Source organism: Haliotis rubra, unplaced genomic scaffold (assembly GCF_003918875.1).
Source record: "Haliotis rubra isolate DU_JTF1 unplaced genomic scaffold, ASM391887v1 Scf346, whole genome shotgun sequence".
NCBI classification, from domain to species: domain Eukaryota; kingdom Metazoa; phylum Mollusca; class Gastropoda; order Lepetellida; family Haliotidae; genus Haliotis; species Haliotis rubra.
In genome coordinates this window covers 657,355-675,291 of record NW_025767020.1, presented here as the reverse complement: position 1 = coordinate 675,291, position 17,937 = coordinate 657,355, and the positions used below count along the sequence as shown (strand labels likewise).

At 41.2% G+C, this 17,937-nt stretch overlaps 1 protein-coding gene across 1 annotated transcript in view; it reads right to left on the bottom strand.

Annotated features, from left to right (window-relative positions):
• The window catches only part of LOC124284840 (orexin/Hypocretin receptor type 1-like), a 131,856-nt gene that overhangs the window by 85,678 nt on the left and 28,241 nt on the right, over positions 1-17,937 (bottom strand). The window contains 1 exon segment of the mRNA XM_046720957.1: positions 1,798-1,898. The gene's annotated coding sequence lies outside the window, so the exon portion shown is untranslated.

Here is a 17,937-nt window from a genome sequence, read left to right as displayed (position 1 = left end):
GATGATGTAGAGGTCCTTGAGCTAGTTCTCATCGATTTTCATGGAAGGTGGGTGTATCATGGGAGAGAATTGGTTGTACAATTAAGAAAACCAGATTACGATTTCAGCGCACGGATGCTTTCAGTAAGGACTCCTTCTTCAGATAATGTTACATGGCTTTGGACATTCAACAGACTGTTGGTAGCTGAATGTGGGGCTACCGTGTGTGTACTGTCCTGTTTACAAGTACTTCGGTCAGGCTCAGAAAAAAGTATGCTTTTACGCAAAGTGTATATTGATCGAAGCAGACTTTCGTAACAACAGGGGCTTTCAAGGATGGGAGTGAAACGGTCTTACATTTAAATACCACTCTTGGATAACTTTAATGGAAGAGTAAGCGTTTAGCTTAACCGTTGGACATAAAAGATAGCATCATTTGAGGATGTTGGGAAAATGAAAAGAATCCACGTAGGCAACAGTATGCTTAAAGTGTCTGTACTTTAAAAAAATAAAATAAATCCGACTCTTAAGTTTGATACAATACCTTTGATCCTACAACTGTATGGGAATGTGCATTAACAGCAAAAAGAACGAAACTTATTTCACGGACATGCTTTCAAATGTGAAACAGCCATGTAACAGCGTCTTCACAAACCGTTTAAGAGAGTCTGAGCTAAAATTATCCATAGGTTACTCAACAATATTAGTGTGAAGGACGATCATGAATGTCAGTATTTGTTAAATAAACTATACTCACAGCGTTATTCCGGGATGTCAAGTAAATCTACTTTAGCTAAATATACGGCTCACTGTCTGTAACCCCGTATAATCAGTTCCTGGTATGTCTTCAAATTGAACTCAACCGATATCAATCACCTCAATGCACAAAAGACATGGTACAAGTTCAGCTTATTTGGCAACATAATACAAGTTGTGTTAACACAACATTCCAGTGTTTGAAACGACAGGTTTCAAATTATGCTAATGGATTGATCGTTTGAGATCTACTGTCGGGTCTTCGGAATCATATTTATATTGATGATAATGAAGATGATGAAGATGATTATGATATGATGATGACGATGATGATGACGACAACGACGATGATGATGGTGGTTATGATGATGATGATGATGGTGGTGATGATGATGATGATAAGTGTCCAGCACACAGTACACACAGAATGCCCCCACAAACCTTCACTGTCATGTGCTTTACGCAAGAGGTAGTTTTTCAATAGTATCTCTAATTGCGATTCATATGAGGCTATTCTGACAAAGATATACTGCCCCAGAATGTCCTGAACGCAACTGAGATGACTTTGTCACTTTTTTGAAACTCCAGCGCGCTGTCCATGAGAGAACAGCCTGGCTCATGCATACTGATTTCACTCTACATGCTAAGGCAGGTGCTGTAATAGGTGCAGTTGTCAGCAACAGACCAACTTTTGAATTCATGATGTAAATATACAATTGATGAATAATGAACCTCGTTGACATTGCATCCATTGTATACAAGGACTGACTGTTATTTGAACAAGACATATTTCCCGTTCTTCGTTGTTTTCCTCGAACGGACATTTGGAATTATTGTTTCACAGTTCCATTTTTTGCATCCTTATCACTTCCCCCGATAAGTGAATATTATCTTCGGATAATTACATTTCGTTACTTCTTTATCCGATGAACAGTCAGTGAGAAAAACCAAAATAAATTGAATTTGTTTATCACCTCAAACAATCGGTTTCCAGTGTCTCAGTTCTTCATTGGCTCAGCTTGGGATAACACATCTGAAAAGAAAGTTTCAAGCATTACTCACCGAAGAAGCGAAGCTGTTCGAATCAACGGATCATTTGCTTCAGGAGAGTTGACATCCTCTCGTCTGCTGCTGTCCTTCCGGTCCGACAACGGTGTCGTCTGCTGGCAAAAAGAAGCGGGAATTAAGAAGATTCATCCATATCTTCCTGTTATCAGTCAAAGGCATATAACTATATCACTTATTTCTACGACGCCATTATTTGACAGGCTGCCACGGATCAGAATATACCCATCTTTAGACGGCAGGAGTCAGTGTGTAAACGTCTGGCGCTGTTGCCGTGTCTCGACAAATTGACAGCAAATAAAAGAAGCAGTCTTATTAACCGAGCAGTGATTTCGTCACACGATGAAAAGTAATCACCGCCCCCAAACACATTAAATAATAATATGGTGAGTACTTTGAGACTAAAGCTTAGACTCATCAATTATCCCAGTCAACGTGTTTCATTTCACGCTGCACTGGTATTACCTAAACAGGCCGACATTTCTTGCAATTTAACTACAGGCATAACCTGGTCTATGTGGTAACCGACATAAGCGGTTAAAATGTCAGCGTTAAAAAAATCGGGGAAAATAGAAACTGAAATGCCAGTGAATAGTACTCACAAGTTGTTAGTAAAGATACCTCCAGAGATTGCCTACTGCCGACTAAGGATTAATACTCGATTATTTACAGACCGCCGCCATATAGCTGGAATATTGCTGAGTGCGGGGTAAAACTAAACTCACTCACTCACTCATCACACACAAATTTCAACAGATGTCGTTCAAGATCACCGGACGAGACGACCTATTCGAGACATCTTTGTGAAATGTTCAAAGTAATTGCGAAAGAGTCGATGGGAACCACTCAGAAAAAGCCATATCCAATCTTCTGTATGGTTCCTACTGGCATTTTTAGAGTGAGTGAGTGAGTTGAGTTTTACGCCGCACTCAGCAATATTCCAGCTATATGGCGGCGGTTTGTAAATAATCGAGTCTGGACCAGTCAGTCCAGTGATCAACAGCATGAGCATCGATCTTTGCAATTGGGAACCGATGACATGTGTCAACCAAGTCAGTGAGCCTGACCACCCGATACCGTTAGTTGCCTTTTACGACAAGCATGGGTTACTGAAGATCAATATTCTAAACCGGACCTTCACGGGTGCATAATTAGAACATGTATTTCATGAGTGGAACAAAATCCTATAACTCCCCTGCTATGCGTCACAAATCCTTTACTTAGTATGTTTTGTTTTCGAGCCGTAGAACAATTTCCCTATCGGAGCTGTGAAATCCTTCAAATCCCCGACGAAATCCTTCCGATGGACAATGAATAATGCACGAAACGTCTGAGATGGTGGAGACGCAGATTAATGTTTAAATTGATTTGCGAACGGTAAGTTAATATACGTCGGAGTTTGACGTTTTTATCAACTCGTGGGAACAAATGTTATGCGACTTAGTGTCGATGTAATCAACGTTTACGCCGCGACGCTTCCAAGCGTGTCAATGCAGTATGTTTTAAAAATGACATTGGAGAAGAGGTTCCTTTTGACTCACTAAGCGAGTTTGCCATGTGCGTTATTCATATTGTGGTATTCAAAAACGGTATTGTCTTCCTGGTACCGATTGCCCGAATACATTGTTCAGGATCAAATTATGACACTGGTCGACAATAGATTCTAGATTATGCTATTTAAACCGGAATAGCAACAAACTAAGTTTATTACGTATTCATAAACGTTGGAACAGTATCCGGTCATATGAGAAAACGATTCTTCAGAAATATACAATACGTGCGCGTGATCATTCAATTTGAATTCACCGCCTCCGTGGTGTAGTGGATAGAGCGTCCGCCCGGAGAGCGGAAGGTCGCGGGTTCGATCCCCGACCGCGTCATACCAAAAGACGTTAAAATATGGTACTTGTTGGTCCCTGCCTGGCGCTCGGCATTAATGGGTACAACAAGGACTGGTCGGCTCGGAGTCAGTATAATGTGTCTGAGTGGGGTATTCATGCTTCACTGCGGCATGGTATCTCAGTGGGCTAGCACTATAAAACCAGCTTCAGTCTGGGCTAGTACAAGCAGCCGCACATACACATACACACGCATGCACGTCGTCATATGATCGAAATATTCTCAAGCACGACGTAAAAACTCAATTTCACCTCACCTCACCTCAATTTGAAATCACCTAATATTCATTTGTGTAATCAACCCTGCGCTAAAATATGAGTTCGTTTTATCTGATTGTTCCTTCTTTGAATCTGCCGTTTGATATTCATGTTAAGTGCTTTATGTTTATTTATACAATGAGTGAGTGAGTTAGATTTCACGCCGCTTTTTGCAATATTCCAGCAATATCGCGGCGGGGGACACCAGAAATGGGCTTAATTTAAAAATGAGGTCATTTCTTGTTTACCGAAAGAATCACGTAACACAACATATCCGTATCATATAATAGGAGGATGAGTGAGTGATTGAATGAGTAAGGTTTTACGCCACGTTTAGCAACATTCCTGCAATATCGCCGTGGACGCCAGAAATGGGCTTCACACATTGTAACCATGTGGGGAATCGAACCCGGAGTTTCGGCGTGACGAGCGAACGCCTGAACCACAAGGCTACCCCACCACCCCGCGTTGTGATGGACTTACTGAAACAATGATGATACCAATTCAGCACGACAAAAAACCTATCCTGTTGAATCATTTCAATTTGATGTTTTGTAGCGATATTATACAACTCTTGTGGATAACGCTGTTGACAAGACTCCATCTTCCCCATCAGTCGTTGCAGTTTTTAACTTTATCACTAACCTGTTTCAAAATAAAACATTTTTTCACAGCTTTCTTAACGTGTCATGATGTATACTACTCACACTTTGCTAAGGATCACAAAAATTCACAACTTTACTTAAATGTAGGTTCATAATTTGAAATTGTATCCATTTAAAACTGGAAAAATAATAATATGGTAATCCCTCTTTAGGCAAACTGTCACTGTAATCTAACCTTATGCACTTGATACATGAGTAACCGTCAAAATGGTTTTCATGGCACCAATCAACCAATTTGCAAATCATGGAACGAGTCATTGACAAGTACACAACACCTGTCAATAGCAGGTATGGGATCCACAAGTAGTGGTGTGACGATTCATCGATACGCATCGATGCATCGATCCATGGGCCGCCGATACAGTGAATCGATACAAAGCTTTACATTGTCGTATATCCCGATACGATACTTCAAATGGGCCACGATACATCGATGTTTAACTTTGAATATTGCCGAATCGCGATATCTGTCAAGTAAAAAGACTTACTTTTGTTTACTGATTCAAATATATGCTTATTTATTTTCCCTTCATAAGTAAACGTTTTCTCGGAAATTATTGCGTCAAGAGCTGTGTCAGACATAGCGCGCATGTTATTAACATTCACAAAGTCCATGTATAAACTTCATTATCTCGTTTCCGAATGAACAGTGAAAAACGCTGGCAGAATTTGACGAATACTTATAAATGGTTTTGTTTTGATTTTAAGGTGTTTTATAGTTGGTGTTAGAATTAAAGATTTTAGTATCGTGATACGTATCGTATCGCCACCCATATATCGGGATTCGTATCGTATCGCAGCTTCAGTGCACAATACTTTGGCAATATATCGTCTTGACTAAAATTTTAGTATCGTGATGTATCGTATCGCAGGTTGTATGCCAATACCAGCACTATCCACAAGATGAAATGACATACTGAAACCTAGGATCCATGCTTACAATAAGCTTAGATCTTTAAACCAAATTTGACCCTACATCATAGATTTCTGTTGAATCCATGATTTGATCCTTAGCAAAGCGTGAATAGTATAATTATTTAAATGTACATTATATCATGAGTACTTGATCGATACATAGACACTGTTAATGTGACCTTCGGGAAGACAGTACGATTAATGACACGTGGAATACCTCAGATACGAGGCATTAGAGTCTCACGTTGAAAAAATAGGAGCATCTGTTTTTGAACCTAGGCCTATAAGCTGCTGTGTTTCGATGTAGTGACTGATAGAACCTCGTCACAGAAATCGAAGTAAAATCGCAACAGTATTAATCTGCCGTCGTTTGTAATTAGGTCAGATAATTCGTAAACCTTGACCTTGTGAACATCTCGTGCTCAGCTGTGCCAGAGAGCATCAGTACATTCAAATCGCTGTTCAGTTCCAACTGCCTTCTCCTTTTGCTCTGCTGGTATAATATAAAATATGCCATTCATAAAGTTGTGTATCGTTTATGCAGCTGTTGGCTACCACAGATGACCCACTCCTGTAAGAAGTCCCAATTCGCTAAACACATTTGGAACCTTTGTTTCAGAGACCTGTGATCCGTGAGTGAGTGAGTGAGTTAATATTTAACGTCACATCGTGTGATCCGTGAAGATCCGGGTTAGAATTGATCTTCAGTAATCCAAGCTTGTCGCAAGAGGCGACCAACGGGATCGGGTGGTCAGGCTCCCAATTGCGTAGATCGAAGCTCATGCTGTTGATCACTGGATTATTTGGTCCCGACTCGATTACTTACAGACTGCCCTCATATAGCAGGAATAGTGCTGAGTGCGGCGTAAAAGTATACTCACTCACTCACTCACTCACCCCAGAGACCTGTGGCGGTGGGTGCCGATCCCATATTCGCTCTGATAACTTCCATGTTTGCCAGCACCATGCCCACGGTTTACACGTGGTAATGCTCTAAAACCTACATCACTTTGGGTTTTCATCACACATCAAAAAGATCTAATCTAATCCAATCTTTTTGTAGAGCGCTGAATGGTCCAGGTTGACTGTTCACTGGCGCTTTTACATATTCACAGTATATACACAGTGCCTCTTGTCTTAACAGTCATAGGCAATTTTGAAGAAATAGGTTTTGTAAGTTTGTCCGAAATGTTGATGGCGTTTCTGATAACTTGATGTGATCTGGAAGAGCATTCCACATAGATGCTGCTGCGCATCTGAAACTGCGTTCACCCATAGCTGTTTTACAGTGAGGCTTTTGGAGAAGGTCCTTGTCTTGGGAACGCTGTGGCCGGCTTGGTGTGTGAGGCTGAACAAGGGCTTTGAGATTAGAAAGAGCAGAGTCTGTCTTGAGGCATTGTAATGTGTGGAATAGCATTTTGAACTTGATTCTGCTGGAAACTGGTAGAAAATGGAGTTGTTTGAAAACAGGAGTGACATAGCTGAAACACTGAACACTGACGTACACTTCCTGAAACGTTGAAGAGATGTCCTTTGATGTCGTGAGCACCACGGCCAGACATAACATGCTAATTTTACGAAGAGTGAGTGAGTAAGTGAGTGAGTATGATTTTACGCCGCTTTTAGCAATATTCCAGCAATATCACGGCGGGGGACACCAGAAATGGGCTTCGCCCATTGTACCCATGTTGGGAATCGTGACGAGCGACAACTGTAACTATCAGGCTACCCCATTGCCCCCCTTTGCGAAGAGACTTCACCATCATGTTCAAACAGCATTACTTAATCCCCAGTTTCGGCAGATGGTTGAGGCCGATCAGTCTCTGGCGTTGACGTTTGTTGGACTGTTGAATTCGACGATCGACGATCATTTTGTCAGTTTGGTTCATCTTTTGTGATATATCTGATATCTTTTGTATATATCAGACTGAAACACAGTCCCTCGTGTCTTTGCGAGGATTAAAGATTAAAAGAATAATAAAGAAATTGAGATGACCCCCGACACGAAATGCTTCACAGAACAATACATCATGATTGTGTCACTGTGTATTCAAATCATGATTTAATATGAAGCATTTCGAGTCGGGGGTCATCTAAAAAATGTTTAACAGAAAAGGCGGTAGCAATGTTATCGGTGTAATGATGTGCCATGTGGCCATTTGTAAAGAAACAAGAAATATAAGCGTTTCAACTATGACAACCGAGTTACACGCAACAGGGGCGTGGGGTAGCCGAGTGGTTAAAGCGTTCGCTCGTCAGACCGAGGACCCGGGGTCGTTTCCCAACATGGGTACAATGTGTGAAGCCCATTTCTGGCGTCCCCCGCCGTGATATTGCTGGAATATTGCTAAAAGCGGCGTGAAACTAAACTCACTCACTCACTACATGTAACAATGCTTGATAGATGCTGGTTTACTGTATCGCAATAAACTTCCAAGGCTACATTGATTACTTTGGTTTTAAAACCCTTATAACAAATACACTACTAATATAAATGTAGAAATAATTCCACAGCTGTTCCAAAACAATAGAGTGGAGGCAAGCGAATTGGCTGATAACGCTCGTAACGTTCGTGTTAGTAACTCAGTTTGTTTCAGATTATATCCCAAATCAATTATTCATAAGAGCTGAAAAGATAAATATCAGGACGACACCATTAATGAAATCCTACGCTACAGCTGTGATATTGGCATTAACGTCAGTTATCTACAAATGAAATGTGATTAATACTTCAGTAAGCAACGCTTATAACGAACTTACAGATAAAACGAACATGATATTTTTGCCGCAGCCACTTGCTATAAATACTAATATTTCAGTCGAAATGCTTATAACGAACTTCGGTTATAACGAACTTCGGTTATAACGAACTAAAATATGTCCCGTTGAATTCGGTACAACCGTAGTTTACTGCAGACATGTATAGGAATTATTCTAATACATCTGCCATTAACGGATTCCTTACATCTATCGTGCACTGTCAATCCTATTGTCCAGTCACCTTGACCAACAGTACACAGACAGCCTTGTATAACATATAGTCGTATACAAAGGCACAGGTGGACGTTTTCTAAGCCATATCCAATGATATACCAAGTAATGTAATTTCCCCGTAGAATGCACTGTGTCAGGCAACCAAGAGCCTAAAGGTTGAATCGTCTTGGCATTCTGCTACATAAAACGCATTTCCGATCAATTTGATATACACAATGGCCAATGTTCGCGAAGTATAAGGTCATTGATCAACAGATGTCAGAAGATACAGATGTTAACATGCTCTGGCGTGAACTATGTAAGTCAGCATCATGGATGTTACTGATTGTGGACGAATTCTTAACGCCATTCGCTTAAAATGTACTTTATTTCGAACAGAGGTTTGAAGAATCCCATTGCTTTCTCTTGTTGGTTTGGACGTTATCTCCATTTAATTGAATCCCATATTCATATCCTGTGTTGGAATCTCATTATATCACCTATTGTGTATATCCCAGCATATCTCATGTTGTAGAATCCCAGGTTTATCTCCTGTTGTAGAATACCATCGCTATCCTATGTTATATGGCGCCTGGTATCCAACTCTGATGTTCGACGGCACATCACAAAGTCATCTGATTATTATTACCCCGGATAACCCAAGCTGTCCGTGAGGCGCTAGAAGGGTACTAGTCACATGACTTTTCACCGGGTCCTCATCTTTCTGACTTATCCCACTGGGTACCCATTCACTGCTGGGTGAACAGAGGCAATTCATGAACAAACTGACTTACCTAAGGTGAAACCACATGTATTACATGTGCTTCATTGTGAGGCATAACTGAAGTCCTAGACACTCTCAGGAGTCAAGCTGCCAAACACGATCACCCATCCAAGGACTCTCCGCGCCCAACGTTGCTTAACTTCACCTGATTTGTGACCTGAGCTCTCTCTATGCACAGGACCACACACCACCACATGTTGTAGGCTACGAACATTATCTCCTGTTGTAATATTAAATTATTACATCCTTTAGTAGAACCTTAACATAATCTCCTATGATTGAACTATTGTTTATATTATTATTGTATTGCCTGCTATTGTACGATCCCAGCATTGTCTATTGTCGCATCTTTAGCATTATCTCTTGTGGAACACCCGGTGGTGGCCTTGTGGTTATATGCCGAAGACCCGGGAGATGACCGCATGGGTGCATTGTGAGCAGGACATTTCTGATGACCCCGTTGGTGATAATGATCGAATATTGCTAAAGGCAGCTTAAAACTATCTCACCCACTCCTGTTGCAGAATCTCAACATTATCCTCTATTGTAAAATCTAAGAATTATCTTCTGTCGTAAAATCCGATCACTTTCTCCTGTTGAAGAATTCCATGATAACTTCCTCTAGTAGAATCCCAGAACTGTCTGTAGAACTCCAGCATTATATCATCTTACAGAAATCTATAACGCCAACACCTGGCAAATGAGCTTATGATGAAACACGGGACCTTCATTCCACCAGAACAAACAGTGACCATGTTCAACTAAACGTAAAATGTTCTGGGACAACCTCAGCAAATATCTTCTAAAACAATCCCAGAGGTATCCCCTCCAATAGAATCCTCGAACATTATCTCTGGTTTCTTTCTCCAGAGTGACAGTATGTTGTTATAGTATTCGTCACTTTCCCCAGATAAGGATGCCTGTAAAAAATCGAGTCTGGGTCTGACAAACAAGAAATGGATAATATGGATAATGGTCCACGCTTGCAGGGTACGTATAAAATCAAAATTAAACCCGACCCTGAAAACAAAATCTGACGTTACTGAGTTTGGTACAGACCATCCTCGATAATCTCCAGGGTATACGTTCCGATAAATCCCCACTATACCCTGGATGCATCTACGGCTCGAGCCGATGATTTTAGTACCTCCCTTGGTTGGCTTTTTATCCAATCAGGTGTCTACGCTGGGAAGTTGAGCGTACCAATCACAACTCACTTTCACTTTTTAAATTATCTAACCGATTAAATTTGGCAACACAATAATATATTGTTGCAGAGGTACTCTGAAAGAGGTAGAAGCATTCCTTGCACACATTTTTTAAGGTTTCAGACCTGTCAATTTGTCTTTATGTTTTTCCCAAAAATCTGAGTCAAATCTGCGAACAAACTTTCGCGGCTGCTACCGCTATCTTTGTTGGCACTGGCAAGCTCGGCTTATCTGACTGGCTAATGTGAGAATGCAGGGCCAGCAAAGGGAGGTAATAAAATCATCGGGCCGAGCCATAGATGCATTCCGGGTAGAGTGGAGATTTTTATCGGAACGTTTACCCTGGAGATTATCGAGGATGGGTACAGACACACCAATGCTACATAAAACTGCTGTTACTGACGCGACAGGAATTGGCGATACATGCATCACGGCTGAACGCACCGCTGTGCAGATTTTCGTGTATTATTCCACAATCCATGGATTTGAATCCAGTACTCGCCGTCATTATGATCCAAGAAACTTAGACATTGTGATACAACTGAAATACAGCTGAGTGACTGACTGGATATAGTTTTACGCCGATTTAGCAATATTCCAAAAATAATTGCAGAGGACACCTGAATTCAGTGTGCGAAATAGCCACTGGCCCGCTAGCCTGTGGCTACTAAAAATCCCTAAAAATCCAGTCGGACCTGTAAATCTCCACAGTCACTGGCCCAACCGGCTAGTGAATTTTCAAGGGGTCAGTTTGTAAATATATCACTCTCTCCGACTTTTAAGTTATGATACACGTATAAATCATGCAAGATTATGGTCTGATAAAATGGTCATCATATTAGCAGCTTAATGGTGAAACCCGTGTCTACAATCAAATTTCGGGCTTGTGAATTATTTTGTTGGCTAGTAACTTTCAGGCATAGTTGGCTTGCAAAATTTAGAAACTATTTCGCACACTGCACCTGAAATGAGCTTCACACATGGTACCCATGTAGGGAATCGAACTCGGGTCTTCGACGTGACGAGCGAACGCTCTAACCACTAGACAACCCCTTAAAATACAGTTGAAGCGCCTCTCATCTACTCATTTATTTTACCACCCGTGGAGATCCGGGGTAGAATAGGTCTTCAGCATCCCATGCTTGCCACAAAAGGCGACTATGCTTGTTGTAAGAGGCGACTAACGGGATCGGGTGGTCAGGCTCGCTGACTTGGTTGACACATGTCATCGGTTCCCAATTGCATAGATCGATGCTCATGCTGTTGATCACTGGATTGTCTGGTCCAGACTCGATTATTTACAGACCGCCGCCATATAGCTGGAATATTGCTGAGTGCGGCGTAAAACTAAACTCACTCACTCATTCATTTTAAGCTTTCATTATCACAAACATATGATACCAACTCCTCTGACCATGTTAAGTAACCCCTCCTTGTCTTTTAATCCTGAATCTGGAGTCAACTGTTAAAGAATCTGTATTTGTAAAGGTCTGACACGGAGTTAGGTGTGGTAATAAACCCACAAATCCATTAGCTATTACCAAGACATCAAAAGCAGCGAAGCGGGTGTAAGCCATTCGCATTCCCAAATGATCGACAGCTCACACCGAAAAGGTTTATGAGAAGTTACTTACTGAAGTTTAATAGCGATTTATTGGCAGTTATTGAACCGGAGGTAACACTTGATCAAAGAAATATCTTAACCAAGGAGCCCCTGTCCTGCAGCCTGTAATATATTTTTGTTGTTTTGTCTTTTCCGTTGGTGGCCATCTACGGGATAACGTATAACTCACAGAAACAAATTTGCTTTCGTTGGTTCTGGTGTAACGATGAAAAATGTTGCTAGACGATGTTATATTGCGTGAGTTGCTTCAGTTAGGTATTGTGTTCTAGTTGAGATGAGAATTGATGGGGCACTGTTACACATCAATCTTCGTACCTTGAGATATTTCGGAGACAAAAAAGTCTTAAATTCAAGGGTGGGTGGTTTGGAGGTGGGGTATTGGACAGGGCCGTCTGGTGAATGTGTGAGTGAGTTTAGTTTTACGTCGCTTTTAGCAATATTTCAGCAATATCACGGCGGGGGACACCATAAATGGGTTTCACACATTGTACCCATGTGGAGAATCGAACCCGGGTCTTTGGCGTGTCGAGTGGCGCTTACCCACTAGGCTACCCAACCGCCCAAGGGTCATCGGATCTATTTGAACAAATATGTTTGAGTAATTACAAGCAGAGTAGTAAAAAGTAGTGTCATTTCAGTTTTGAAGGAGGTGTGTTTCTGACAGAAATACAAGGATAAGCACAGTTGTTAAAAAACTGAAGTTTGATTCCCTATCTGGTACTATGAAACCCATGTAACACTGTTGGCTGCAGTAACATATATTTTCACTTTATTAGCCACGCTGTGGAATTGAGTAATTCATTTGGCTTTGACGCCGTAGTTTATAAGTTTGCTCTGCTAACAAGGATCTATTGAGATTTGGTTCGACTTTCGTTTTAGCACTGATCTTGTTTTCAGTAATATATACTTCCCTGGTGTAAAGGTTCCAGCCTCATGCCGGGAGAGATAGGTCGGTGGTTCGAGTCTCGGCCGTGTCAGATCAAAACACATAAAAAGATGGTATTTTATGTTACCCTGCCTGGCAATTGGCGTTTCGTGAATATCACAGGCCCTCGTGTCCTTGCGAGGATTAAATATTAATAAAAAAATTGAGATGACCCTCGACTCGAAATGCTTCGGAGTACAATATATCATGATTTGAATACACAATGCCACAATCACGCTGTATTGTACTGTGAAGCATTTCGAGTCGGGGGTCATCTCAAAAGAATATTTGTTTAATCTTTAATCCTCGCAAAGACACGAGGGCCTGTGGTGAATATGGAAAGTAATGGTCGGCCCGGAGTCAGTATACTGTGTTTGAGTATTGTACCTATGTCAAAATGCGGGAGGGTATCTCTGTGGGGTGACACTATTGAAAACAACATTGCTCTGTTTGGTTTGGTTAGGTTGTAGCTAATCAAGTACATAATTTTGAACGCGGTGTCTTATATACGACTGTGACCCCTTCACTTGGGGCTTTACTTCAACATGAAGCTAATATAGCCGTAACATAGCTGAAATATTCAATGACACATTAAGCATAACTGGATGTAAATGACAAGGAACCAAAAGGGTATTTCGGGAAAGAATGTTACTCAGTTGCCCAAGCTTGTCGCAAACGACACTATGTCTGACTACTACTGGAAGACTTCGCTCGTCGCTAAGAAGACCCGAGTTCGATACATTACCCACATACAACGTGTGAAGTCCTGGAGTTCTGGTGTCCCACGCCGCTGAAGTGTGAAACGTCTGTGTTGAAGTGTGAAACGTCATGTTTTAGATTTGAATTCCCAAATCGTCAATGACGGGTTTTCTGCGTGATGAGCGAACAGTAGGACCGTTCGGACATTGCCCTCGCCCCTCCCCCAAGATATAAGAGGGTGGGGGTAGCCCAGTGTTTAAAACGTCGGTTGATGTCGAAGACTCCGGTTTGATTCCCCACATGGGTACAACGTGTGAAGGCCATTTCTGCTATGTAGCACCGTTGAAGTGTGAAACGTCAATGTCATGTTTTAGATGTAATTCCCAAATCGTCAATGACGGTTTTTTTGCGTGATGAGCGAACGTTAGGACTGTAGGGACATTGCCCTCGCACCCTCCCCCGGGGTATTAGGAGAGGTCAGCCAAGCATATATAAAGCGTTGGTTCGTGTTTCGAAGAACCCGATTTGATTCTCCCACATGGTACAACGAGTGAAGCCCATTTCTGGTGTCCCCCGCCGAGATGTTGCTGCAATATTGCTTAAAGCTGTGAAAAACCCAACTCACTCCTTCGAAGACATAGAAGACATGAATTCGATCTGACATTGCCCTCGCCCCTCCCCAAGAATATATAAGAGGGTGGGGTAGCCCAGTGTTTAAAACGTCGGTTTGATGTCGAAGACTCCGGTTTTCCACATGGGTACAACGTGTGAAGGCCATTTCTGCTATGTAGCACCGTTGAAGTGTGAAACGTCAATGTCATGTTTTAGATGTGAATTCCCAAATCGTCAATGAAGGGTTTTCTGCGTGATCAGCGAACAGTAGGACCGTTTGGACATTGCCCTCGCCCCTCCCCCGAGATATTAGAGGGTGGGGGTAGCCCAGTGTTTAAAACGTCGGTTGATGTCGAAGACTCCGGTTTGATTCCCCACATGGGTACAACGTGTGAAGGCCATTTCTGCTATGTAGCACCGTTGAAGTGTGAAACGTCAATGTCATGTTTTAGATGTGATTCCCAAATCGTCAATGACGGTCTTTTTGCGTGATGAGCGAACGTTAGGACTGTAGGGACATTGCCCTCGCCCCACCCATCCCCTTCCCCGGGGTATTAGGGGAGGGTCAGCCAAGTATATAAAGCGTTGGTTCGTGTTTCGAAGAACCCGATTTGATTCTCCCACATGGTACAACGAGTGAAGCCCATTTCTGGTGTCCCCCGCCGAGATGTTGCTGCAATATTGCTTAAAGCTGTGAAAAACCCAACTCACTCCTTCGAAGACATAGAAGACATGAATCTGGATCTGCCACTGGTTCTACACAGGCCAAAGTTATATATACTGAGGTACAGCAGGAAAGCTCACAGTGGTGTATAATTAGAGACAACATTTTATCGATCAGTACGACGTACGACATCATGCGTATCGTAGAAGAATCTGATTCAGTCAGCCTTTTGCAGGTGATGATCTATTTTAGCTTACTAGCTGAACCGCGACATATGTACATTATCATCAGTTTTACGAGCTACAATCACCATCAGTTACATGCAACGCTTGCTTAAAATAACTCACAGTATGGTACGTACAGTTCCAGAATGGAGGACAACACAGAAGAAGGGTTGTATGGAACCTATACACCTGTTCCATTTGTACAGGGTTATTAACAATTCTTTGAGTGGCATTTAAGAAGTTGTGAAGATGAAGGAAAAACTATGGATATTCACCATCTTTATTGCATTGAGTGCGACGTTTCAGTGCAGATACATCTTTGTGAAATGTTCAAAGTAATTGCAAAAGAGTCGATGGGAACCACACAGAAAAAGTCATATCCAATCTTCTGTATGGTTCCTACTGACATTTTAGAGTGAGTGAGGGAGTTTAGTTTTACGCCGCACTCAACAATATTCCAGCTATATGGCGGCGGTCTGTAAATAATCGAGTCTGGACCAGACAATCCAGTGATCAACAGCATGAGCATCGGTCTGCAAAATTGGGAACCGATGACATGTGTCAACCAAGTCAGCGAGCCTGACCACCAGATCCCGTTAGTCGCCTCTTACAACAAGCATGGGTTACTGAAGATCAATTCTAACCCGGATCTTCACGGGTTGAATCATGTTATAACGGTATGGAAGGATATAATGAATGGCGACAGTTGGAGATCCTAATATGTTCTTAAAGCTATTCAAACAACGTTGAAGAGATACATATTACCAAGAATGGTCATCCGATATTACAAGCTCCAATTATCTGACTGTATGCATATTCATTAATTAATAATGACTTTGTCCATGAAAAACATTTATTTATGTGCGCCTATTGCGTCAATATTGGCCAGGACGTGTACCATGTACTATTACAATGCTCTGTTTATTCTGATTTACGTAGCAGATATATACCCAATTTTATATGAAAATCCCAACATTCAGAAGTTTGTGAATTTACTTAATAACCAAAATGCAAATGCTATTTTACGCCTGGCCATATTTGTAAACAAACTCCATAACGGTTTATGATGCTTACACCAATGTACTTCCCATGTCAGCGCTCCAAACAAAATTATGCAAAAAATGTCATTGAACTTTTGGCCTCATGGCCACACTACGAAATAAACTCTGATGTAATGAATGCATAATGAAATGTATAAAAAGAGGCTATGAAATATATATTAATGTTTCAATTGATAAATGAACGTAAAATGAAACATATGAAGACAAAAAACGATTTGACGGACGAATGCATAATAATATATTATATCGTATCACCTGACTGAGTTTCCATCTGTGCGCCATCCTAATATTGCTTCGTAACTATGGTTCATTTTTCTTTATGCCATTTGGTTTAGACACATATCGCTGGCTTCATTGAATCTCTCAAAATGTATCAATATTTCAACACGTTTGTAATGTCTGGTCTTTATTGTTGTGTTGATGAGTTGATCATAAATTATAAATAGCTATTGATGTAAAATAAATGTTTTGTGGATACACGAAGGCCAGAATAATCTTCAAGCTGGCACATGACACATACCACAACTAATATCTGATCCTCATGCATATTATTCAGATACATCAAGCTGTCCTCACCAAGCTAATCTACTGATGCTGGCTGCTTCAAATAATTCATTGCTCATGCAGATTCCGATATATAGGATATATGGGTCTTAGATGCCTCTGATAAGTAACACAAACGTAATACTCAAACGTCTATAGGGGCAGTCGGGGAGCCTTGAGGTCAAAGTGTCCGCACGTCAGGTCAAAGACCTGCGTTCGATTCCCCAGGTGGGTACAATGTGTGAGGTCCATTTCTGGTGTCTCCCGCCGTCATATTGCTGGAATATTGCTAAAAGAGGCGTAAAACCATACTCACTCACTCAAACCTCAATCCAAATATGAGAGACGTTGATTTCTGTGTCATTCACACATGCCATCCTTTTATGATAACGAAATGGAAATATTATAAGGGGCACATGAACAACAAATTTATTAAACAAAGATAATGCTTAAACGTTGACTTTAGTATTCTGCTGCTGAGATAGAGTGTGTTAAGAAAAACATTACAGCCCCGTCTTTAAGCCTACATCTTTGCTTGCCGAATATTTGAGGAGATTTCTTACAAAAGACGTTTTAGTTAACAATGATTTCTACTGCTTGACGCCGCAAATATTTCAGCTTTATGGCGGAGTTAATATTGAACGTTTTCTGCTGATTTTGTGGTTGATCATATTGTGGATATCCCCCCGCGGTAGTAGCCGTATGGCTGGTATTGGTGTTGGTCAAATGCGGATACATAATAATAATAATAATACATTTGTAAAGCGCCTAATATCCACCTTACAAATGCTCAGTGGCGCTAATACAGTGATAGAACTGAATACATAAAACAGAGAATGATTATCTACTGGTACACAGATAGAAATAGGTGCATAGATAGAATGTAAGATAGGTGCCACTTTCACTGTGTACAAACAAATATGGCCAGTTTAAAGCAGCTTACAATGTATGTGGCAAAAATAAGTTCGAAGATTTGTCTTTTTTAGTTTTGTCAACGTGACCGAAGGAAGACTCAAACGCAAACATGACGTCTCATCGACAAGAGTAGCTTCCCTTTGATGAAGGTCATTTACCCATGCGCGTG